At 38.3% G+C, this 25,852-nt stretch overlaps 1 pseudogene; it reads left to right on the forward strand.

Moving 5' to 3' along the window:
• Positions 1-1,887: 1,887 nt before the first annotated feature.
• Positions 1,888-19,153, forward strand: LOC132181645 (putative terpene synthase 9; annotated as a pseudogene).
• Positions 19,154-25,852: the final 6,699 nt, after the last annotated feature.

Here is a 25,852-nt window from a genome sequence, read left to right on the forward strand (position 1 = left end):
GATCACTTAAACCCCTTTCCCATTTTGCTTGGGAAAAAAAAATCCGTACAAGAAAAGAGTCAAGACCTTGTTAAATCAAAGGGCTCTCTTTGACAATGTCCAAAAATGGCATGATACTATTTCTCAACTTTTTTAGCATTTCAACATTTCTATATTTTATAACGATAAATGTAAAATTGGTCCACATAGTTGACTTAAATTACAAATTACTCTCTGTGTTATAACAAATAAATTATAGGTCCATGTATTTGTCCTAAATTACAAATCATTCAATGTGGTATAAAAAATAATTGGGGTAATTACCTTTTTCCTCCCATCAACTACAACGCATCGTCAATTTGCCCCCATGAACTGATAACCTTACTCCCCAACCCTATCAAACTACCATTTTGTTCTAAAAACCTCCATTCTGTCAGTCAATAGTGTTAACTCAGACGGTCAACGTATTGTCAATTTGCCCCCATGAATTGACAACCTTACTCCCCCACCCTATCAAACTACCATTTTATTCCCAAAACCCTCATTCTGTCAGTCAATGTCGTTAACTCATACGGTCAACCCATTACGTACACCTCACATGCTATCTTAAAATTTTCTATCCTACTTTTGCCCTCACTATGGATTTAATAATCAACACAGTACTACAAAAGTTAGAGCACAATCGGCAAAACATTGAACGAAAATTCTTTTTCTTTCAAAGCTACGCTAAATTCTCTTAGATCTCAGTAGTGATAGTAGAGGCATCAAGAAGTAGATTGTAGGCACCAAAACCATGAAAATCCTAAACTAATCCATGGAAAATGAAAGCAAAAACGATGTGTACCTGTGAAGAAGGAGAGGAGGACAGAAGCAATGAGAAGCGCGGTGGAGAAGAGTTGGTAAACCCTAGCGAGCCTTAGCATTCTGAGCGAGAGAGCTAGAGATCAAACTGCTACAAACTCACAAATTAACCAAAAATATTCCTTTAACTTATTTTCTCTCTCTCTCTCTCTCTCTCTCGGTTTTCCCCCCTTTTTTTGGGTTGTGCTATAAATAACGAGGTTGTACAGTGTGCATCATACAATTAGAATATCGGCTATGAGGAAATGGAAGCAAAAGAACAGCTGCTCGTTTTTACTTTGCTAGGCCATGAGAAGCAGCAATGGCACCGCCATTCCATTTCCATATATTACTGTGAATTTTGGACTTGGTGCATGATTACAAGCGGGGCGCACGTGAGGGCAAAAGTGGGATAAAAATTTTCAAGATGAGATGTGGGGCGCACGTATGTTATGGGTTAACTGTCTGAGTCAATGCCTTTGATTGACGGAATGGGCGTTTTGGGAAAAAAATGGTAGTTTGATAGGGTCGGGTAGTAAGGTTGCCAATTCATGGGGTCAAATTGACAATGCATTGTAATTGATGGGGGGAAAAGTAATTATCCCAAAATAATTTATAGATCTTTAAGGTAAGCTAAAATAACAGTTTACTCTATACAATCAATTTTCGTTAAGTAATTTTGTAGAATCTGCTACTTTGTCACGTCATACTATTATAGTAAATTAACATAATCTTTTCTATCCCTCAAATTTTACTTCATGCATAATCCTCCCTCCTTTTCATCTTCCTCGCCACGATTTGGGAGGATTTTGCTAGAATTTGACGGTTGTATTTTGTGATTATGTTTATCAATTTTTATAAGTTTAAGCTTTTAGAATAAGTGGTAATTTAATATAATATGAGAACCACTTTGACTCAATCATTAACTTTCTATTTCAATTAAATATTCTATATGTTGGCATCCATGTGCGGTGATTTAGCACTGCTAATGTTTGTTATATTTAAGAAGGCTTCAAATGGATTGTGCAATAAATTTGTCAAGTTGTTCATGACAATAACATCTACCTAATGGAAATAATGTGTCTCTCCCTCCCAAGCTCATGTGGCGTTACTTTTAATTGCCAAAGAAATTCAATTTCCCAAACTCATAGCAGAAGAGGCAAGATTGTCTCAAAGTTTAACGAGTATTCACAAGGGAATACCCAGCGATTGGTGCATTACCATCGTAGCATTTGGGAACTAGATGTCATTGAGACCTTAGGCACCCCCTACACTGTAAATCCACTTGCTCTCATGTACTTCTTCATTTTCATTTTCTAGTGATCATGGCATGCATGTAATGTAATCTTGTGTTGTGTTAAGCACACTACAGGACCTCCTGAAGATCCTGCTGTTCATGCAGCTGCTAGTGCAGCAGGAGAACCTGATGACCTACACAACAAGCATGGCATCACAAGTGGGCTCAAGCGCATTCACTATAGCACTCGAGCATAATAAACAACGGCTACTTTGCATATGAGTAGGCTCGAGTGCATTCACTATAGAGCTTGAGCGTAGTAACCTACGGCTATGAGTTGTTTCCTTCTACTGCAACTCTTAACCGTGTTTTCTGTCACTGAATGGAACCAGCAATTGGTTGCATTCAACCACAACTCTTGTGGTTATATTTGATTAGTTCTCTCTTTCTTTTGTATCAAGTCCTTTATTGTATCTCTTCTTTTAGATTGTACTTCAAGTTTATCTTGTTAACTTGAAGTTTGATTATACTTGCAACTCCTTACCTATTTATACTCAATGAGAATGCAGTAGAAAGTATTCCGCCAAAATCTATCTGTTAAGAATTTCTTTATGGTATCAGAGCCCTTATAGGCACACGCCCCAAATTTCTTTCTTCTTCATCATTATCAATCTTTTCGCAATGGAAAATCCCACATCCTTTTGGGCACCAACTTTTTCTCCTTCTACACTTTCCCAATTCCATGGAAAGCTTGAAGGTCCAAACTACCTTGGTTGGACAACACAATTTCTTCCAATCCTGTGCACTTATGAGCTAGTAGGCATTGTTGATGGATCTGAACCATGACAGTAGGAAGGAAACACTCAATCCATAATTCACCATCTAGAATAGAAAGGATCAATGTATAGTCAGCTGGATCAATGTAACACTCTCTGAGAAGGTACTATCCACAATTTATGGACTTGATACTATAGTGACCCAAATAATTAACTAGGCTTAGATAGCTTAGTTAGAGCGTTAATTTGGACTTTGGGTCACTAGGGATAGCTGAAAGGGCATTTTGAAAACTTCAGACTTTTTGGCCAAATGTTCGCATGGGGGAGCACGCAAAAGTTCACCTGCAAATAATACACAAACATTCGTGTGGGGACCGGCCGAACGTTTGTTGGCTTTTGGTTGACTAGTGGATAATGCCCAAATGTACAATGCAACCTTAAAACCGTTGGGTAAATAGGACGCGAACGTTCGCTGCTTTTTAGAACTACCCTTACAGAGCTTACAGCTTTTCCCACCTATAAATACCCCCCCCTGTCCACCAATAAGACCCGTTTTCGCCCTTGTGCCCTCTGGAACCTCTGTGTGAGTGTGTTTGTGAGTTGTTAGAGTTCTTGGAGAAGGAGAGGTGATGTCTTGGAGGCCTTGCTTCAAGAACGTAACCTTCTACGCTTAAGCTTTCTCTTTGCATAGTAGTTATAATTCTTTTCTAGTTAGCTTAGTTGTTGGTTTGAACTTCTAGCTAGGTTGTGTCTTTAATCTTGACCTAAGCTTTGTTTAGCATTCCATTCTTGTTGAACGTATTTTCCTATGCATGGAGACGTTGTTTTAGGATAGGAGGTGCTAGAAATCCTTTTGATAGCCATCAGACTAGTTTGAGAGGTTTAGGAAGATGTTTGGACCAAATGAGGTTCGACCTAAACCTTCTGGTCGAATGTTTAGCCAGGAGCCCGAACACTCGCCCAAAAGAACTCTAGGGGAATGCCACTTTGGCTAATCATTCAATAGCCCCTGTTTTTATGTCTTAGGTTCGTTCTAGTTTGTACGTAGGACTAATGTTAGGTTTTTCATAGATTTGGAGAACTCGGACCCCTTGGAGGACTTTTCGGAGGATTTGTACGACCCGGGTTAGTACTAACTCACATAATGCTCGCCATTTCTTTTCTCGCATTGCACGATTATTTTGTGTACCAAACATGCATATTTACAACTCTCATGAAATACATTTTGCTACATTATGAACTCTATCATTTATGAAAATGTACTACTTAACAAGGTAATGATAATGAGGCTTGTAAGAGCATGTATGTAAAATACGGATAAAACTAATTACATCGTATAACATGGTACACCGATACGTGCAGGATAACGGCCATGGACTTACTATACATGTTAATTTTATGGTAAAATGTGTGTGTTATATGGGCCTTGCATCTAATGGTTATTTGTGATTGACGCAGCCATGCTTAATGGTTGGTCACTACAGGACGTACATCACTAGTGGCGTGGCCACCCGAAGTCAGACTCAATCGGGCTACTAGTGTTATGGACGGTAGCGTACAATATCCCGGGCACTAGTATTCTAGGTCTCAAATTGCCAACCTCAAAAGACAATTACTGAGTCTCCACCAAGGCTCCTTGATCTGTTTAGATTATATTCAATCAGCCAAGGTATGGTCTGATCAACTAGCAGCTGTAGGGAAACCTATTCCTGATGAGGATTTGATTTCATTCCTCTTCAATGTTCTCAACCCTTCCTTTAATAGTTTTATTACTAGTATCTCCCTTCTAACCCGAGAAAGACAACTCAAATTTGATGATTTTCAAGAGGAGCTTATCAACCATGAAACACTGCTCATTTAGCAGCAAGTTTCATCTACAGATACCTTAACCTTTGCCCTGTTTGCACAGAAGCAAGGCCAGAAGTCCTTCAAAGGCTGTGGTCCATACCTTACCAAGTTTCCATCCAGAAACTTCAGCCCTATACAACATACACATGCTGCTAGATTCTCTATTGATGCTTCTAGTACAACACCAAGGTACAATACTACTCATGCTAGAAGGTATAGCTCTCCTGCTCTAAGGTACAACACTTCTGCTACTTCACAATCATAACCAAGCCCAAGTCAAGCATCTCCCTTCCACTTTGGTTCTTGAGTACCATGCCAAATATGTAGGAAGATAAACAACCAAGCCTTGAACTGTAACCCTAGGATGGACTATTCCTTTCAAGGGAGACATCCACCAACCTTACCTCATGTTGACCTAAACCATACTCTGACCTATGCAACTATGCCATCCCACCCTATGATTACAAGATCTAGGACTCACATTTTAAGCACAAAACCTACTGCAGAACCCTCAGTTCCTTCAGCACCCTCATCTTCTTCCTCTACAGATCAATCTGCTCAACATATGGATGACCCTATTGCTCAACCTCTTGCTGTTGCTTTACCTTAACCTCCTATCCCTCTCCCATCCCACACCATGATCAAGGTCTAGAGTAGGAAACCAGAAACCAAAACACTTCTCTGACTTCAAAATGTTCCACTCTACGTATCCTCTTCTAGGCTACCATACTGTTCTACTTGAATTAGAACCCTCATGTTATAGTAGAGCTGCTTCTAACCCATAGTGGTAGGCAGCAATGTGTCATGAATTTGAGGCCCTTCTCTCCAACAAAACATGGACTCTGTGTATTAGGCCTCAACACCAACAAGTGGGTGTAAAAGATTAAGAGAAAGTCAGATGGTGCTGTGGAAAGGTTTAAGGCTAGGCTAGTTGCTAAGGGGTTTGAGCAAACAATTGAAGTTGATTATACTGACACATTCAGCCCAATTATTAAGCCATCTACCATTCGAGTCATTCTAGCACTGGCAGTCTACTTCAATTGGATGATTAAATAGTTGGACATCTCTAATGCCTTTCTTCATGGTTCTTTATTTGAGGAAGTCTACATAGAACAACCAAAGGTCATCTATGGTCTTAAACAAGCCCCAAGAGCTTGGTGTGCAAATTGTAGAAGGTCATCTATGGTCTTAAACAAGCCCCAAGAGCTTTAATAGGCTTTCTAGCTATTTATTAGATATTGGTTTTACTGCTTCACTAGTTGATAACTCTCTCTTCATTTTTATCTCTAGCAATATTCAAATATTTATACTAATCTATGTAGATGACATAATCATTATAGGGACACACCCTGCTATGATTAACACTTTGGTCCAACTCATGCAACAGGAATTTCCTATAAAGGACTTAGGATCACTAAGCTTCTTCCTTGGCATACAACTCACTCATAGCATTGGAGGTCTTCATCTCTGCCAATCCAAATATGTCACTAAGCTACTCAGCAAAACTCAGATGACTAAAGCAAAGCCTGCAAAGTCCCCTTGTCCCTCTGATTCCCAACTTTCCAAACTAGATGGAGAAGCGTTACTTGATCCCTCTGAATATAGAAGTGTAGTGGGACCCTTACAATATTGTGCATTGATAAGACCTAATATAGCATTTTCTGTGAACCAACTTTGCTAGCACATGCACCATCCTACTGCAAGCCATTGGCTTGCAGTCAACAAAGTCTTGAGATTCCTCAAAAACTTATTGGATCATGGCCTGTTTTACTCTAAGACTACTCTACAACTAAATGCCTTTTGTGACTCAGATTGGGCAGGTTGCCCTGATGACAAAAGATCTACATCTTGCTTTGCTGTGTTCCTCGGTGATTGTTTGGTATCTTGGAGTGCCAAGAAACAACCTGTTGTCTCCAGATCAACGAATGAGGTTGCGTCTCAATCCTTGGCTATTGTTACCACTTAACTGTTTTGGTTAAGAATGTTGTTTCATGAAATTCAAATCCCTTTCTCAGCTGCTTCAGTTGTGTGGTGTGACAATGTGAGTGCCTTATCCTTGGCTACCAATACAGTTTACCATACTAGAACAAAGCACATAAAAGTTGATTATCACTATGTCACGGCAAAAATGCTTAGTAGAGACATTTTCTCTATAGAAGACCAAATTGCAGATGTGTTCACCAAAGGATTATCTTCAGCACAATTTCTTTTTCTCAAGTCCAAGCTCAAAATGATTTCATCCCCTTTCAGCTTGAGGGGGCATGTTAAGCACATTGTAGAACCTCCTGATGATCTTCCTGCTCATGCAGCAAATGTTCCAGCAACTGCTAATGCAACAGAAGAACCTGATGATCTACACAACAAGCATGGCATCACAAGTGGGCTCAATGCAGTCACTATAGCGCTCGAGCTTAATAAGCAACGGCTACTTTGCATCACTAGTGGGCTCGAGCGCATTCACTATAGCGCTTAAGCATTGTCACATACGGCTATGAGTTGTTTACTTCTACTGTAACTCTTAGCCGTGTTTTCTATCATTGACTGCAACCAGCAATTGGTTGCATTCAACCACAACTCTTGTGGTTATATTTGATTAGTTTTCTCTCTCTCTTCTGTATTAAGTCCTCTATTGTATCTCTTCTCTTAGATTTTTATCACATCACTTCAAGTTTATCTTGTTAACTTGAAGTTTGATTATACTTGTAACTCCTTACCTACTTATACTCCATGAGAATGTAGTAGAAAGTATTCTTCCAAAATCTATTTATTAAGAAAATTTCTTTATGTTGTAGTATGAGTTGTTTGGCCCCCCGATTGGAGGAGTTGAAAGGAAATGCTAAACGCTTGCTAGCGTCAAATAATAAAGATAGTGGTGTCTTATTGAAGCTTGCTTTGAATTCCACGATGCAGCTGTTGGGAGTTGCTTACCACTTTGAAAAGGAGATTGAAGAGGCTCTTGCTCTTTTGTATCCACACCTCACTACCAATCTTTACACCACTGCTTTGCAGTTTTGAGTTTTAAGACAACTCATTTCTCGGTGATTTTAGGCAATACATGCAGATGTGTTTGACAAATTCAGAAGCAAAGATGGGAGATTCATGAACAACTTAAGTAGTGACATGGAGGGACTTTTGAGTTTATATGAAGCCTCTCATCTTAGAATGCATGGAGAAAATAAATTGGAAGAAGCCGTCCAAAAATTGAAATCATTAATGGGAAAATTGGACAGTGATTCAGCTGAGCAAGTGAGACAATCACTGGAAATCCCCCTATATTGGAGGTTACAAAGAGTTGAATCACGGAACTTTATTGGTTTCTAGCAAAAGGATACTGCAAAGAACTTGACTTTGCTTGAGTTGGCTTAGTTAGATTACAATCTAGTGCAATCCATATATCAGCGAGAGCTTGAGGAGTTAGCAAGGTAAACCTCTTACTTTGATCCATATGCTTCAAAGGAAGACTTCCCATAATATAATTAACATGTTTGAGTTTGACTCATATATATATATAGGCGGTGGAGAGACTTAGGTTTTAAAGATAAGCTACCCTTCTCAAGCGACAGGTTGATGGAGAATTATTTGTGGGCAATGGGGATCATTTTGTGAGCACCAATTTTCCAAGTGCAGAATCGGCATCACCAAATTTGTATGCATATTATTAGCTATTAAGGTTCAACAATGCCACTCTGCTCACTTGGATGTCTCTTAAAACATGTCTTGCGGGGTGCAATTTTGAATGCTATAAAAGGATTTGGCTTCCCTCACTGGACACTAATTAGTTTTTAGATGAGATGATCAAATGCCCGATCCAACAAATAGTATTAGAGCCAGGGTCATGGTTTCGAGTCGCAAGAGTTTCATGTCGAGGTTCAACAATGCCACTCGGTTCACTTGGACAGGTCTTACAACATGTCTTGAAGGGTGCGATTTCGAACGCTATAAAAGGATTTGGCTTCCCTTATTGGACACCAATTAGTTTTTAGATGACATGGTCAAAGTCTCGATCCAACATTAGCTATTGATGACATGTATGATATATATGGATCGCTTGATGAGCTTGAATCCTTCACTAATTTTGTTGATCGGTATAAGAACAAACAAACATCATTATCAACTCTACCACAATTTATTTTATTTTGTCCAAACCATCATCACTTCGATCACATTTAATGTAACTTTTTTTCTTGTCAATCCTCTTCTAATATTTTGTGTAGATAGAGATAAAGGCAATGGAGGACCTTTCCCAATATCTGAAGATCTGCTATGTTGCCATGCTTAACTATTTTAATGAAGTGGTCTTTGAAGTCCTAAAAGATCAGGACTTGGACACTTTCTCCTAGATTAAGGAAGGAGTAAGAAAACTACAATAATTAACAGAAACACATTTATGATGGGCATTAAATGTGTCTGATTGGCATACATTAGTTTTTCATTGCAGTGGTCAAATATTTGTAGAGCACATTTAATAGAAGCACGGTGGTTTTCCAGTGGATACACTCATTACAAGAAATTTGCTCATTAGCGGCGACTTTGGGTCACCGCTAATGAGCAAAATGTCGCTGCTATTGATAAATAGCGGCGACCCTTGGCCGCTATTCAGTTGCCGGTATTAATCCGACACTGATGCTCAATAGCGGCAACTAAAAGTCGCCGCTAATTACATTTTTTTTGTTGCCGCAAAAAAGGTTGAAATGGGCCGTATGTCACCGCTGATGATGGTCAATAGCAGCAACATTTTTGTCCCCGCTACTGATGTTTCTAAATAGCGGCGACAAAAAAGTCGCCGCTATTGACCATCAATAGTGGCGACTTTCTTGGTTGCCGCTATTGATGGACAGTAGTGGCAACCATAAAGTCGCCGCTATTTAGGGGTGGGTATTGGTCAAAACGGTCCGGTTTTGCTCTTATCGATTATTAATCGATAATTTTCGGTTAAACGGTTTCTAAACCGATACCGAACCGATAAGAATTTTAACCGAAATTATGGGTTATAACGGTACACGGTTAAATGGTTCAGTTAAACCGGTTAACCGATTATAAATCTCACCTTCTTTAGTGTTCTCTACTTCTCTAACCCCCAAGCACCAAAAGGTAAAAACTCTTACTTGAATTGAATCTTTGATGCTAAAAGAGATGTATGTGAGAGCAGATGGGGGCGGATGTTGCGAGAACTAGAAAGAGAAAAAAAAAATAGGGAAGAAACCCATTCTCTTGCAATGGTAAGAAGGAAAAGAAAGAAAAACAATGAGGAAGAAAGAGTCTGTTGCATGGGAGAAGGAGGAGGAAAATTAAAAAAAAGAAAGAAAAGAAAAGAAATATGTGGCATGGGAATTGGGAAGAGAAGGAAAATAAAGAAAAACAATAAGGAAGAAAGAGTCAGCTGTGTGGGAGGATGAGAAAAAAAAAAAAAAAAGAAAAGAAAAGAAATATGTGGCGTGGGAATTGGGAAAAGAAATGGTGAGAAGGAAAAGAAAGAATAATAGAGGAAGAAATAGTCTATAGGGGCTTGAACCCACGACGACGAGGATTTGAGCCTTGTTGCTCTAGTTTCCTACCAACTGAACTAGACTAGTTTTGTTACTAGCCTTCTCCCATATCAGTTCTTATCAGTTAAAATGGTTAACCGATAACAAATGATTAACCGAACTGATAAGAATTTCGGTACAAAATTTTTAACCAATAAGAATATCGGTTAAACGGTTACGGTTAATATCAGTTCGGTCGAAGCTGGTAAACAGCTGGTTAAACGGTAACGGTCAATCTGCCCACCTGTACCGCTATTGACCATCAGTAGCGGCAACATCTTGGTCGCTACTATTTGTGGTCAATAGCGGCGACCAAGATGTCGCCGCTATTAATGGTCAATAATGACAACATTATCTATATTGATGTACCACATATAGCATATGGCCATATGCTATATGTGGTAGTCATATTACCAAATGGGTTGAAATCATCACTTGCCAAACCAAGTCACACGTTGCGAGAATCACGAGCAAACCATTCATGTTCTTTATCAAACTCTTTCCATGCAAGACCATCGGCTGGGTGACCTAGAGTGTTGCTGTCATCTTTTCGTTTATCTTTGTGCCACCTCATAGTTTTGGCCATATCTTTCGACATGAACAATCGTTGCAACCTCGATTTTATTGGGAAATACCACAAGACCTTTTGAGGAATTTTCTTGCCGCTACACTTAACACAACTCCATCTTGAAGTGTTGCATGTTGGGCATTGTACTTTATCAACATGTTCCTTCCAAAAAAGCACACAATCATTCTGGCATGCATGTATAGACTCATAACCAAAACTCAAGTCCTGGCAATATCGTTTTGCTGCTCGGTACGAGCATGGCAATGTCTCTCAATCAGGAAGGGCCTCCTTTATCAACTTAATAATCATATCGAATGCCTTGTTACTTATATTGCAAATCGTCTTTATATTAAGCATCTTCAAAATAAAAGCTACTTTTGTAAATTTATCATAGCCTGGATAAAGTTCACCCATGCCATCTTCCCATAGTTCGTGATTGTCAGTTGTCGGACCCCGACTAGTAGAGGATTCACCTATGTTGGCTTCCAAAAATGTCCCCATTTGAACATTGCCTAACAATTCTTCGATCTCATCAACTTCCTCTATCCTCGCATTTGTATCAGTGTGTAAGTTGACAATCACGTTTATACTACACGGATTTTCTTCCCATAAAATATCCATCGAGTGTATGTGTGATCAATTCCATGTAGATACAAGTGACTCTCCACCAATTCAATATGACGAAAATATTGATTTGCACAATCACGATATGGATATCTCATAATACCATTTACATCCACACATGGACGCGCCATTGTAAGGAATTCTTTAAGTCCTTTTAGATATCGATCTAAACATTGAATAGGTTCTTGCATCCAATTCTTATCCATCTCGATGTCACTATCACAAGTTACTCCTTCCCTACGTTTAATCACAAGCGTGTTTAGAAAAGATAAACGTTACCTCTATAATATGGAACTATTCAACTTGGAACTATTTACCAACATCTAAGATACATAAGGGTTATGACATTAAAGAGGCGTGCTAAAGATGTCTTTTTCGAAGTCATGTCTTTGTTCTTTTGGGATTAGAGTCAATAATTGATTAATGTGAAGCTGCCCCTTACACATGGCAATGAAGGGCCTTAGTGGACTATGGACATTGGACTTTAATCCTAGGAGTGGCAATTACAAGGTTGCTGATGTACGTCACCAAATGTACATCACCAACTCTTTAAGGCAAGCAAATGACATACCTTTGACCCCATGTCCCAGTTAATCACTAAAAACTCAGAAAACATCATAAAATCAGGTCCCATCCAAAGTAGAACAAAAGAATTCTTTATATGTAGAATAAAATTCTGTTTACTTCTATTTTATTTTTTGGTTGATTGATTAAAATAATGCTTAGTGGAATATTTAAGATATTTATTAGAATGCTGTTATTGAACACGCTTTTGGGATATAGGTTATACCATCATATTGGAGTATTAAAATATTAAATGATAAAATATCTTGTTAATCATCTAAATATCATTAGAAACCTTTTGGATATATATTGGGTAGAGCGATGTTGTAATAATGCTTTAAAAGAGCATTGCCTGTTAATGTGTTATGGAGGTATTTTTTTTTTAATTTTTGGTTTGAAAAAGTGTTTTGTACTTGAGTTATTCATAAATGTTTCCGGTTTGAGAAGAGAAAACAAAAACATTCAAAAGATTGCAAACAAATGAACTTCCTTAGCAATGTTCTCCATCAAATCTGGCACCTCTCATCAAGTAACAAAGCAAGGGCTCTTTGCAGAATTGAAACAGGCTAAAGAGGAATTAGATATATGCACATCAAAAACTAGTTGGCTATTCTATCATCACATGGGTACATAGACAACCCATGGCCATATGGCTTGAATGGATCAGAGATATGACTAATTAAACTCAGTATAATCATGCACAAAGTCAAAACCTTAGTCGCTAGGCTTTAATTCAATTAATTTCTCAATACCATTTCCGTAATGCTTTTAACTAATAACAGAAAAGAAAATCCTCAAAACCAAAAAAAAAAAAAAATTAAAAGGGTAATAATAATAGGAAGGGAATCTGAAAGGCAAAAATTAGTAGTAATGGTTACAAAGGGCAATGCCTGAAAATGCAAATCCATAAGCCTCTAGAAATAAATCAGCTAGCACACCACACAATATAACAGATTTGATGCATCTTTATCATCCAACTAGACCTAATTGAAAACTTGAAAGAATGGGCATAAAACCAAAGTTTGAAACTTTGAGCTATCAGATCTCACACTCACAGCAATGCATAGTAAATCAAACCCAAAAAAATTTCTGATCCAAAAGAAAGAAATCAGCGGTGAAGATTAACAACTTTTCTAGCTTGAAGAAGGTTCCTGCCAGAAGATGCACGAGATTCAAAGATGCTATCTGCAATTATATACACAAAGATTTTTTTTTTTTTTTTTTTTGAGAAAAAAAAAAGGAAAAGGAAAGAGATATATAAAGAACCACATATTCACATAAAGACAGAGATTAGGGAAAACTAATAAAGAAATAAATAAAAAGATGGTAATCCTGTCCATATTAAAAATGCAGAGTTATACATGCATGCCGTTGTTTTCATGGCAGTGGGCAAATCTTTGGCGATCATATTTGGTAGAAAGACGATGGTTTTCCAGTGGATACACTCCAACGCTGAACGAGTACTTAGAAAATGCATGGATTTCTGTGGGTGGTCCTTCAGCCATAGTCCATGTTTATGTTCTGCTTGGGTGCACCATATCAAAAGAAGCACTTGATTGCTTCAAGCATATTGGGCATCCCTCATAACTCGACTAAGTGATGATTTGGGGACTTCAGAGGTACGTTTGCTACAAATTGTTGCAATTGATTAAAGCTATTTCTTGCATGAGAAGTTAGTTTGATTGGTGAATTTCTATTTCTTCTGTGATCATAGTCTGAAAGCAAGAGGGGTGATGTTGCGAAATCCATAGAGTGCTACATGGTACAAGAGAGTATATCTAAAGAATGTTAGGAAATTAATCCTATTTCCCAAGACCCGTGAGATGCGAAAAATAAAAAAAATGCGGAATAATAAAGATAAGCAATCACACACGACACAAAGATTTAAGTGGTTCGGCTTAACAAGCCTACATCCACTGGCGGAGACGACCCAGAGAAAATTCACTATCAAAAGATGAGTACAAGAGAGTAACAGGGTGAGAAAACCACTCAAACCCAAAGCCCCAAATACACCCAATTCTCACTTTGCCCAAAGGAGAATAACAACAAAAGGGGAAAAGAAAACACTCTCTTTCTTGCTCTCACTTTTCTCTCTATTATTGGCTCACCAAAACACAAAGCAAATATTACTTTGTTTTTCTCTATATGTTTATGTGCTGTGGACACCCCTTTATATAGGACATAAAAGTTGGCTAAGCAAGGCTCCTCCAATTCCAAATTGTAGAAGGACTTCAAGTCCAAGTCATGCTCTAAAAGGAAAACCAATTCCAAGAGCAACTAGGAATACAAAACTTGAGCCAAAAGGATCCTCTTTTAATGATGCTGGGTCCCACCAACTTTATGGTGAAAGTCACAAAACTCCAACAATCTCCCACTTGACTTGAATCCCATCAAGTTGCACCAAAGTGAATCTCCTCCGGATGTCTCCTCCGCCTATCTTCAAGCTCGAAGACCAACTGAAGCTGCGCACAGCTTCAGTTTCTCAATAGTCACACCTTTTGTCAACATGTCTGCTGGATTCTCAGTTCCACGAATCTTCTCAAGTAACAATTGTCCACTTTCAAGAAGAGATCGAATGAAGTGATACCTCAACTGTATATGCTTTGTTCTTGAATGATACGCTGGGTTCTTCGCAAGAAAAATGGCACTCTGACTATCACTGTGTAGAACGCCCTTCTCATTCTTCTTTCCCAACTCATCCAAAAAACCTTGTAGCCAAACCATCTCCTTTCCAGCTTCTGTCACGGCCACATACTCCGCCTCGGTAGTGGAAAGGGCTACAATTTTTTGTAACCTTGAGGTCCAACACACAGCAGTATCTCCTAGAGTATATACAAACCCTGTAGTACTTTTCCTGCTATCAACATCACCCGCTAGATCAGCATCCACGTAGCCCTGCAGCTTCAATTCTGCACCTGTGAAACAAAGGGACATATCTGAAGTTCCTCTCAGATATCGCAGAATCCACTTGACTGCCTCCCAATGCTGCTTCCCTGGATTACTCATGTACCTGCTCACAACTCCCATTGCATGTGCAATATACGGTCTAGTACAGACCATTGCATACATCAGACTTCCAATAGCTGAGGCATAAGGTACTTTGCTCATGTATGCTTTCTCTTGATCCGTCTTCGGTGACTTATCCTTGGTTAGTCTAAAGTGACTCCCCAAGGGTGTGCTCACTGACTTAGCTTCATTCATGCTAAATATGCTGAGAATATTCTTCACATATTCTGTCTGTGAAATCTTTAGTGTACTATTGGCCCTGTCCCTGATGATTCTCATCCCAAGGATTTGTTTAGCAGCACCCAAATCCTTCATTGCAAACTGCTTTGACAGCTGGTTCTTCAACTTGTTGATGTCTACCATACTGGCCCCTGCAATGAGCATATCATCTACGTACAAAAGTAGAATAATGTAAGAGTTCTTAAGACTCTTGACATAGCAGCAATGATCTGCATTGGATCTTGTGAACCCAGTACTGCACATGAAACTGTCAAACTTCTTGTACCATTGTCTTGGAGCTTGTTTCAGACCATACAAGCTTTTTCTTAGTTTACACACTAAACTCTCATTCCCCTGCATTGCAAATCCCTGTGGCTGCTGCATATAAATTTCTTCCTCTAACTCACCAAGAAGGAATGTTGTCTTCACATCTAGCTGCTCTAGATGTAAGTTCTCCGCCGCCACAATGCTCAGCACAATTCTGATGGTTGTCATCTTCACTACCGGAGAGAATATGTCTGTGTAGTCAATTCCTTCTTTCTGCTGGAATCCCTTGACTACCAATCTTGCCTTGTAGCGTTTGCTACCATCATGTTCACCCTTTATTCTGAACACCCATTTGTTGTGCAAAGCCTTTTTACCTGCTGGCAACTCAGTCAGCTCCCAGGTCTGGTTAGTCAATAATGAGTCCATCTCATCCTTCATGGCTAACTCCCACTTGATTGAATCTTCAACTTCCAAGGCTTCAACAAACGTCTCTGGCTCACCACCATCCGTCAACAAAATATGAAATAGGGAGGGTGAAAAACGCTGTGGAGATCTAATGGTTCTAGTAGATCTACGGACAGCCACTGTTGGTGTACCCTGTTCAGTCTCTTGATCTACTGTTTCTTCAACTTCTAGACCATCTTCAGTTTCTAAATCCTTATCAACTTCTGAATTCCTTCTCTGAGCTGCACCTTTAGAAATTCCATCTAGGTTGATAAATTCAGGCTTCTCAGCCTCTGACTCTGTACTTACTGGTTCTGCACTTAAATTATTCTTATACACAGCCATTTCATTAAAAGTAACATTTCTACTTCTAATGATCTTCCGATTTTGATCATCCCAAAACCTATACCCGAATGCCTCATCCCCATAGCCAATGAAATAACATTTTCTAGACTTAGCATCTAGCTTGCTACGAGCATCAGATTCAATATAGACATACGAAACACAACCAAAAACTTTCAAGTGAGAAAGATTTATCTCCTTTCCACTCCAAACTTCTTCAGGTAGTCTGTGGCCCAAAGGAACTGATGGTCCTCTGTTTATCAAGTAAGCAGCAGTGCTTACTGCATCCGTCCAGAAAGTTTTCGGTAGTCCAGCATGCAACCTCATACTTCTTGCACGCTCATTGAGGGTCCTGTTCATGCGCTCAGCCACGCCATTCTGTTGTGGTGTCCCTGGGATAGTCTTTTCCATTCTAATCCCATTCACTGCACAAAACTGTTTGAAACCCCCGTCTTCGTATTCTCCCCCATTGTCTGATCTTAGACATTTCAATTTCATACCAGTTTCTGTTTCTACCATGACCTTCCACTTCTTAAAAACTTCAAATACATCAGATTTAAGCTTTAAGAAGTAAACCCATACCTTCCTGCTTGAGTCATCAATAAATGTGATATAATACCGCGAGCCTCCAAGAGATGCCACTGGTGCGGGACCCCACAAATCCGTGTGTACCAACTCCAGTTTTCCCGGCTTCGGAGTTCTGCCAACTTTCGCGAAACTCACCTTCTTCTGCTTTCCTAGGATGCAGCCTTCACACAGATCAGACTTAATTGACTTCAGCTCCGGTAGTTTCCCCTTTGACAGAAGTACCTTCATCCCTTTCTCGCTCATGTGCCCAAGCCTTAGGTGCCATAATTTTGAGTTAGCACCCATATCTGCAACAGCGATTGTATCTCTGCTCTTCGTCGTCATATAGAGAGTACCCGTCTTATGACCATGAGCCAAAATCCTGACTCCCTTGCTGACCTTCCACTTTCCACCGTGGAAATGAATTGAATGCCCTTCGTCATCAAGCTGTCCTACTGAAATCAGGTTCTTTTTCAGTTCTGGGATATGCCTGACACTTTGTAGCTTCCATACCGAGTCACTGTGAACTCTAATGTGAACATCGCCTAGACCCACAACATCCAGCGCCGTTCCGTCAGCCAAGTATACCCTTCCAAAATCTCCAGCCACATAATTTTCAAGAACTTCACGGATCGGTGTAGTGTGAAAAGAAGCTCCTGAGTCCAAGACCCAAGAATCAAGAGGACTGTCAACAGATAGAAGTAGGGCATCGTGCACTTCTTCTGTTACCACGGCATTTGCGGCGTCATTTTCGGTTTTCTTCTTCAATTCTCTGCAGTTCTTCTTGAAGTGGCCTGTCTTGCCACAGTTCCAACACTCAGGTTGTCGTCCAAACCTGGATTTGCTCCTACCCTTCCTAGACTTAGATCTGCCCCTCACAGAGTTTCTGTCTTGTCTTCTGCCCCGAGTCTCGAGGTTTAAAGCAGTACCAGAACAAGAGGCTTCACCCGCATCTCTTCTGCGAACCTCTTCACTGAGAATCAAATCCCTGACGTCTTCATAGCTCAGTTTACTCTTTCCTACAGAGTTACTCACAGCCATCCTCACTGCTTCCCAGCTATTTGGCAAAGATGCCAAGACGATCAACGCACGAACTTCATCATCAAAATTAATTTCCACTGAGGACAATTGATTTGTGATGGTGTTGAACTCATTGAGATGATGTGCCACCGAAGCTCCTTCCGCCATCTTTAGGTTGAACAATTTCTTCATCAGATGCACCTTGTTGTTAGCCGACGGCTTCTCGTACATGCTTGACAAAGCCTTCATTAGACCTGCTGTGGTCTTTTCTTTTACAAAGTTGTGTGCAATTGATTTTGACAGAGATAACCTGATAACTGCTAGGGCTTTACGATCAAGCAGAGCCCACTCGCTATCATACATGTCGTCGGGTTGTTCTTCCAGAAGAGAAGATCCTTCCCATAAAGAATATCTTCAATCTATACCTTCCAATACCCAAAATCTTTGCCGTCGAATTTCTCGATTCCCATCTTTCCTTCTTCACCTGCCATCGCTCCCACTCGAACCAACAGCTCTGATACCAGTTGTTAGGAAATTAATCCTATTTCCCAAGACCCGTGAGATGCGAAAAATAAAAAAAATGCGGAATAATAAAGATAAGCAATCACACACGACACAAAGATTTAAGTGGTTCGGCTTAACAAGCCTACATCCACTGGCGGAGACGACCCAGAGAAAATTCACTATCAAAAGATGAGTACAAGAGAGTAACAGGGTGAGAAAACCACTCAAACCCAAAGCCCCAAATCCACCCAATTCTCACTTTGCCCAAAGGAGAATAATAACAAAAGGGGAAAAGAAAACACTCTCTTTCTTGCTCTCACTTTTCTCTCTATTATTGGCTTACCAAAACACAAAGCAAATATTACTTTGTTTTTCTCTATATGTTTATGTGCTGTGGACACCCCTTTATATAGGACATAAAAGTTGGCTAAGCAAGGCTCCTCCAATTCCAAATTGTAGAAGGACTTCAAGTCCAAGTCATGCTCTAAAAGGAAAACCAATTCCAAGAGCAACTAGGAATACAAAACTTGAGCCAAAAGGATCCTCTTTTAATGATGCTGGGTCCCACCAACTTTATGGTGAAAGTCACAAAACTCCAACAAAGAAGAAGCTCAAGATCACATAAAGAGATTAATCAACTATTCATGGAAAAAGCTGAATGAGGAGAGTGCCAAAAACTCCATGCCAAAGTCCATTAAGTCAATAAACATGCATGGCGCGTACTGCTCAGTTTCTCTTCCAAAATGGAGATGGTATTGGGACATCAACTGGGGTGGTTAAAGATCATTTGACCTCGTTAATTGTCAAACCTATCCCCTATTGAACAAATATATTGTGACGGGCCATGTGATAAGCCAGATCCAGATCCACCATGCCTGTCTAAGCGAAGTAGTTAATTATTTTGGTTCGCGAAGTGAATAATTTGAATATCCTACCTTACTCAATTAAGCATTGGAAATTTGTATTTATAAAATATATTCTGTTGTACAGTTGAGAACTACATTTGAAATATACAATTTATCTAAGAAGATAAGAGTCTACAATTGAAGAGATGAAAGACCTAATCTACTGTAACAACTTTATCTATGATAATGAGACTTATCTAAGATAACAAGTTTATCTAAGCTTAAATTTGTAATTATCCGTTACAGTATATAAATTTAAAATACAAAAATAAGTGTTTTAAGTGCCGGTATTTACCGTCACTTAATTATGGACGTTTAATTAAGTGTAGTTCACTTAGTTAAGCACCCATAAGTATGGCGATCGATTGAATTCATACACAAGGATGATACAAAATACATAGAGTTCGATCATTTTATGATCGATCGGACCAGTGCATAAGGATGATATAAAATCTATAGAGTTCAATCAATCATTTAATTATATCCCGATCAATTGAACTAGCAAATTAGAATGATTCAAAACCCAAAGAGTAAGATCGATTCTTCAATTGTGTTGAGTTCGATCATACGGCCACAATGAATCCAACTAGCGCATGAGGATGATTCTTTAGTCTACAGGTCAGTTCGATCGATTCTTCAATCGTACTATAATCAATTGAATTTGTGCACCATGATGATTTTTCAATCTAGAAAGTTCGATCATTTGAGAATATCACGACTAATGCATCATGCATGTGTGATATGTGTTTACAAAAAACTGATTTCATTTGTGTTTTTTTTAATAATTTCTTATAAAAACTCTACTCCTACATGTCCTTATAATATAATCTCTATATTTTTTGCTTCCCATCTCGTTATCAATTTTTGCTATAATTAATAATTACAAAAAATAATAAATAAAAGCAAAATAATATTAGAAGGGAAAACAAACCTCACCATGCTGTATTATACACCCTCTCTCTTAACCAAAACAAAGAAAGATGCGTGAAAGTTTTTACCCTCTGAAAGCATCTCCAGCAACAAGATGATTTTTGACTTTTGAGTCAGAATTCGAACAATTTTTACCACTTTGACAAGCATTACAAACTGAGTTTCTTTCATGGGTGACTGTTTTATGGCCTTGCTTGCTCTAAGCCCATTGTAACAGAGATTCCACAGTACCCACCAATGACACCAGGCTAATCTTGCCAAAAGAGATTGGACGTGTGAGTCTGTGTTGATGGAGCTACCTATTTTGCAATGAATGGTGAGAAACAATCCTGGGCAGCTGGTGTCCGTTAAGGTATGTAATCAAGAGGACATAGCAGACATGGCATATGTGCCAACGCATCAGCCCACTATAACCCATGCAATTATGAAATGCACAGCTGCTGCACATGCAGGAAAGGAAAGGAGGGTGACAGCTATTAAAGATGACAAATTGTCTCCAACACATGAAGAGGTTACTAAAGATGTGACAATCACAGATTGTGTGCAATCAATATGTGGTTGCACAATGGTTACACACAAGAAAGGAAAGAAGACCAAATCAAGAAAAGGAAAATATTCCCTATTTTGTCAACACATCAAAGAAGGAAAGAAGATCAACTCTGATATGAATGTAATTGAGAAAATCCAAAAATGTATATTAGCACGTTTTTTTCTAAGACTCTACACTGTACAAATATTGATATGTATCATTGTATTATTCACTTAATAAAAATTCTCACTTCTGTTTTATCTTTTCATGGTGTCAAAGCCTACCACAAGATGAATGGGGGTTCACACTACTTACCCTGTGACAATGACCAAGAAAAATACTGGCCTGTACGTAAGGGAGGGTGTTGAGAAATAGTCACAAATTGCCTATAGACAAGATCTTGGGCATGTTTATAAGGAATGAGCAACCCTCTCTTATTGAACCGGTTTTATAAGATGAGTTAGACTTACGAATTTCTTCATACTACTATCCCGTGACAATGACCAAGAAAATATCTGCCTACACGTGAGGAAGGGTGTTGAGAAATAGTTTCACATTGCCTGTGGACAAGATCTTGAGCATGTTTATAAAGAATGGGCAACCCTCACTTATTGAACTGATTTTATAAGATGAGTTAGGCTCACAATTTCTTCATGGTCTCAAAGCATTAGGCAAACACCACTTTTTATTTTCAATCAATTTCCTCATGGCTTCCACCAGCTCTTCCTCCTTGATAAGTGCTAAAATATATGTATTTTAGCCCCTTAATTTATATTTGTTAATTCCTTAATTTTGTTAGTTTGTACAATTTTATTTCCTTTTTGTATTTTTTTTTTTTTTTATAGGTTTTTGGAAGAAAATGAAGCACTTCTGAAAAGTTCGAGCATAAGAGACAAAATTTGGAAAAGCTAGAGGTTCTGGACCAAGCTCTTGATAGTGCGATTGATCGCACTAGACCTGGGCTCGATCACATCAGCGCTTGAGCGTCTAAACCAAAGAGCGAGCGCAGGCTTGCTCTTGCGCGCACAAGAAGAAGCATCAATCGCAACTGCGATCGAGTGTAGAAGGCATACGATCAATCGCATGTGTATGATCGAGCGCACATGGGCTAGGTTCGAGCACACTCGAGCCCTGGAGAATATTCAGACATGCGGCAAGACTCCCTTTCCTTCCCAAAATAGGTTTTTGTAGTCCTAATTCTACTAGCTAGGACTAACCCTACGAATTTTCTAGGTTTAGTAGTGGTTATAGGATTTCTTTAGGCCAATAAATAGACCTCTTAAACTCTACAAAAAGGTGTGGAGAAAAAGGCACAAGCTCTGGAAAGGAACTGAAGGCTAGATCATGAGGAGTTTGGATTTTTCTTCTCTTCCACCTTTTATTTTGTTATGTAGTTTATATTTTAATTGGGGCTAGATTGAAGCCTTAATCATGTCTTTTTAAGATTGCAATATTTGCGCATTTGCTACAAATATATTTTGGGGTATTTAACTTGATTATTTCTTGTTTAATTAATTTCATCATATGAATGTGTGTAGCCAGTATATACTGGTGGTATAGATTAGTTATTTAAATCAATTTGGATGATCGAGTCTTGGGCTTAATAGAGTGACAAAAGAATCTCCTCACGGGTTTTTGGGGTAGTCAACATGAGAAACTTGGGGTATACACCCATGCCCTAGGCCTCATGTGTTTGTTGATTTTCATTGAATTATGCTTTCTTAAAGAACAATTTAGTATACACCCATGCTAAATCCTTTAAGAAAGAAAAGAATTAGAATATACACACATGCCTAATTCGTTGCTTAGGAAAATCTATATCTTAAGGAATATACACCCATGCCCTTAGGTTGTCAAAAATTAAATATACCGGTATGATTGACGCATTGACATATTATTATCTTAATTAGTCTGATTAATGGTGAATATCAAAACCCTAATCCTTTTTAGTCTTGGTTTATCTTTTATTTTGTTTCTTTATTTTAATTCAATCGTGACAATTGAGTTTTATCTGTTAATTAAATAGGAAATTACTTCTAAGCATAATTTACCAATACTCGTGGGAATAATCTCGTATTTGCCTGCTATACTACCATTTCATCTTGTGCATTTGCGAGTTAAAACGTTCAAAGTATTTGCCTGTTAATTTAGGTGAGTATTTGGCATAACAAGTTTTGGCGCCGTTGCCGGGGATTGTGTTAAATTATGTCTAGAAATTTTTTCCTTTAGTTTAATTTAGTTTCTTTTAATTTTTTTTTCTCTGTTTTTGTTTAGTTTTAAATTTTGTTTGTTTTATGTTTCTGTTTCTGTTTATTTTTGTTTAATTTTTATGTTTTGGTTTTCATTTCTGTTTCTGTTTGCAAATCTAATTTTATTTGCGGTAGTGCGATCGAACGCACTGCTGCCTGTGAGCCATATATGCTTATGTTTTGCGATAGTACGCTCGAGTGCCCATTCCAAGGAAATCGAGCGTAGCTGTGCGATCAAGCGCAAGTGCATTGCAATCGAGCGCACAATCAAACAACAGTACTGAAGCTGCTGATTTCAATTTTGTTTTTATTTTTTATTTTTTATTTTTTAATTTAATTTAATTTAATTTTTTTGTTTTTGTTTTTGTTTTCTGTTTTCTTTTATTTTTATTTTGCTTTTTGTTTTCTATTTATGTTTTTAAATTCTGTTAGTTTTTATTATTTTTATTTTATTTTGTGGTTTTAATTTTTCTCTATTTTCTGTCCGCAACTTTGAGCTATCATGCAGCAATGCGATCGAGCACAAGTCCTCAGCGATCGACCGCACAATTGCCAGACAATAGTACAAAGCTGTTGTATTTCTAGTTTGCAGTAGTGCGATAGAGCACCCAACCAGAGGAATCAAGCGTACCATTGTGATCGACCGCATGTCCCCTGCGATCAAGCGCACCTTCATCCAGCAGTACTGAAGCTATTGTAATTTCCAAATTTGATTGGTTTTTTTCTCCTGCAGGGTTGTCAATCTCAGAATTTAGTCATCATTCCATACGACGCCTGCTCTATGCACTTGAATCCTCCATCAGGCTAGGGTACATGATCTCTTTCCAAGTTTTATTTATTTTTTATTATTGTTGTCCAATTCAAATTCTTTGATTATTTTTATACAACAATGTGTTGCACTTGACTGGTATTTAGTTGGAGTTTCATTTCTTTATTCTAGGGACAAGTGTTCTTGCAAGTTTTGGGGTATGCTATGAGCCATACCTATCCCAACTAGCATTCTCACAAGAATAGTAGTACTGAAGCTACTATCAACAATCTCGCTGAAGACGGTAAACTTAGTGCTCTTGGGAGGCACCCTATTCCATGACAAGTGTTCCTACATTCAAGTTTGGGGGTATACTACAAGCCATACCTTTGTCCAACCAATTTTCTCATATCCCGGGTATGATCTTTTCATTTTTTTTAACACATTGAGGACAATGTATAATTCAAGCTTGGGGGAATGGGGAACACACATACACTTTGTCTAAAAAATTTTGAATTCTTTTTTTTTTTTTTTTTTTTTTTGAAAATTTTGAAAAGAAAAATGCATGTTCATGTTTGTCTTAAAATTTTGGTTGATCTTAAAAATTGTGATTTGATTTCTTTGGTGAGCTTAAACTTTTGAACACGTGATCTGATAATTGAGTTTTTAAGTTTGGTTACTTACTTTGGGCAATTGAGAATTCACATGTTTGATATGATTTACACAAGCACATTAGCACATAATTTGTGGGGTATAACATGTGAACCTAATGTGTATGCTTTAATGTCTTGAGTAAGTTGGGAGACTTATTGGATGGACACTTTGGCATATTACAAATGAAAAAAAAAAAAAAAAAAAAAAAAAAAAAAAAAAAAAAAAAAATCATTGATAAACTTTTCACTAAGTAACTGAACCTCTTGCCTCATTAAACATTGAGTGTTCATGTCAAAAAGTGAGAATTTTGATTTGGATAAATTTATGGCTAGTTTAGTTTCGTTGCCTTTTTAACCCGAGTTAGTAAGTCTTTAGGGATGTCTCTACACCTAATGCCCTAAAACCATCTGGTTTGGGAGTCATTGACTTAATACTCGTTACATGGGTCAATTAGAATGCTTAAGAGAACTAAACATAACAGAGCCTGATAAATAAATAAATAAAAGAAAAAAAGAAAAGAAAGAAGAAAAGAAAAATATGCCATTGTTGTTCATTCTGATGGGAATTTCAGTGAACTTTAAGATGTTAAGACATTGCACATTGGATATAATTGGAAGCTTCATATTTATGCGTTAGTTCACTTTACACTGTTTCAAATTTGTGATGACTTAGCCTGTCTTTTGTAAGTGATTAAACTTTAAAATTCCAATTAATTGAGAAGATGGAATTTACCTTTTTAAGCTTGCTAATGAATGAAGATCAAGATGTTGAGTGATAATTCAATTTTTGGATAACATGACTTGTGCATAATGTTTGTGGGTAATATTCCTAGAAAACCCTCACGGGACTTCACTCGTCCTTTAAGGAATGCCTAGGGGTTTAAAAGGCTTGTTGCATACGCTAAATGCAATCGTACATCTCAAGAAAAAAGAATTTATCTTTTGATTTCTGTTTTTTCATTTTGTTTTTGGTGTCATATTGCTAAGGGACTAGCAATATGTAATTTGGGGGTGTGATAAGTGCTAAAATATATGTATTTTAGGTCCTTAATTTATATTTGTTAATTCCTTAGTTTTGTTAGTTTGTGCAATTTTATTTCATTTTTGTATTTTCTTTGTTTTATAGGTTTTTAAAAGAAAATGAAGCACTTCTGGAAAGTTCGATCATAAGAGACAAAATTGGGAAAAGCTAGAGGTTTTGGACCAAGCTCCTAACAATGGGATCGATCACACTAGACTTGTGCTCGAGCGCACAAGCGCTCTAGCGTCCAAATCAAAGAGCGAGCACAGGCTTGCACTCGCTTGCACAAGAAGAAGCATCAATTGCAACTGCGATCAAGCGCAGAAGGCATACGATCGATCGCAGGTGTGCGATCGAGCACACATGGACTAGGATCGAGCGCACTCAGGCGCTGGAGAATATTCAAACATGCGGCAAGACTCCTTTTCCTTCCCAAAATAGGTTTTCATAGTCCTAATTGTACTAGGACTAACCCTACAAATTTTCT

The sequence above is a fragment of the Corylus avellana genome, chromosome 5 (assembly GCF_965113065.1).
Source record: "Corylus avellana chromosome 5, dhCorAvel1.hap1.2, whole genome shotgun sequence".
In the NCBI taxonomy this organism is placed as follows: Eukaryota; Viridiplantae; Streptophyta; class Magnoliopsida; order Fagales; family Betulaceae; genus Corylus; species Corylus avellana.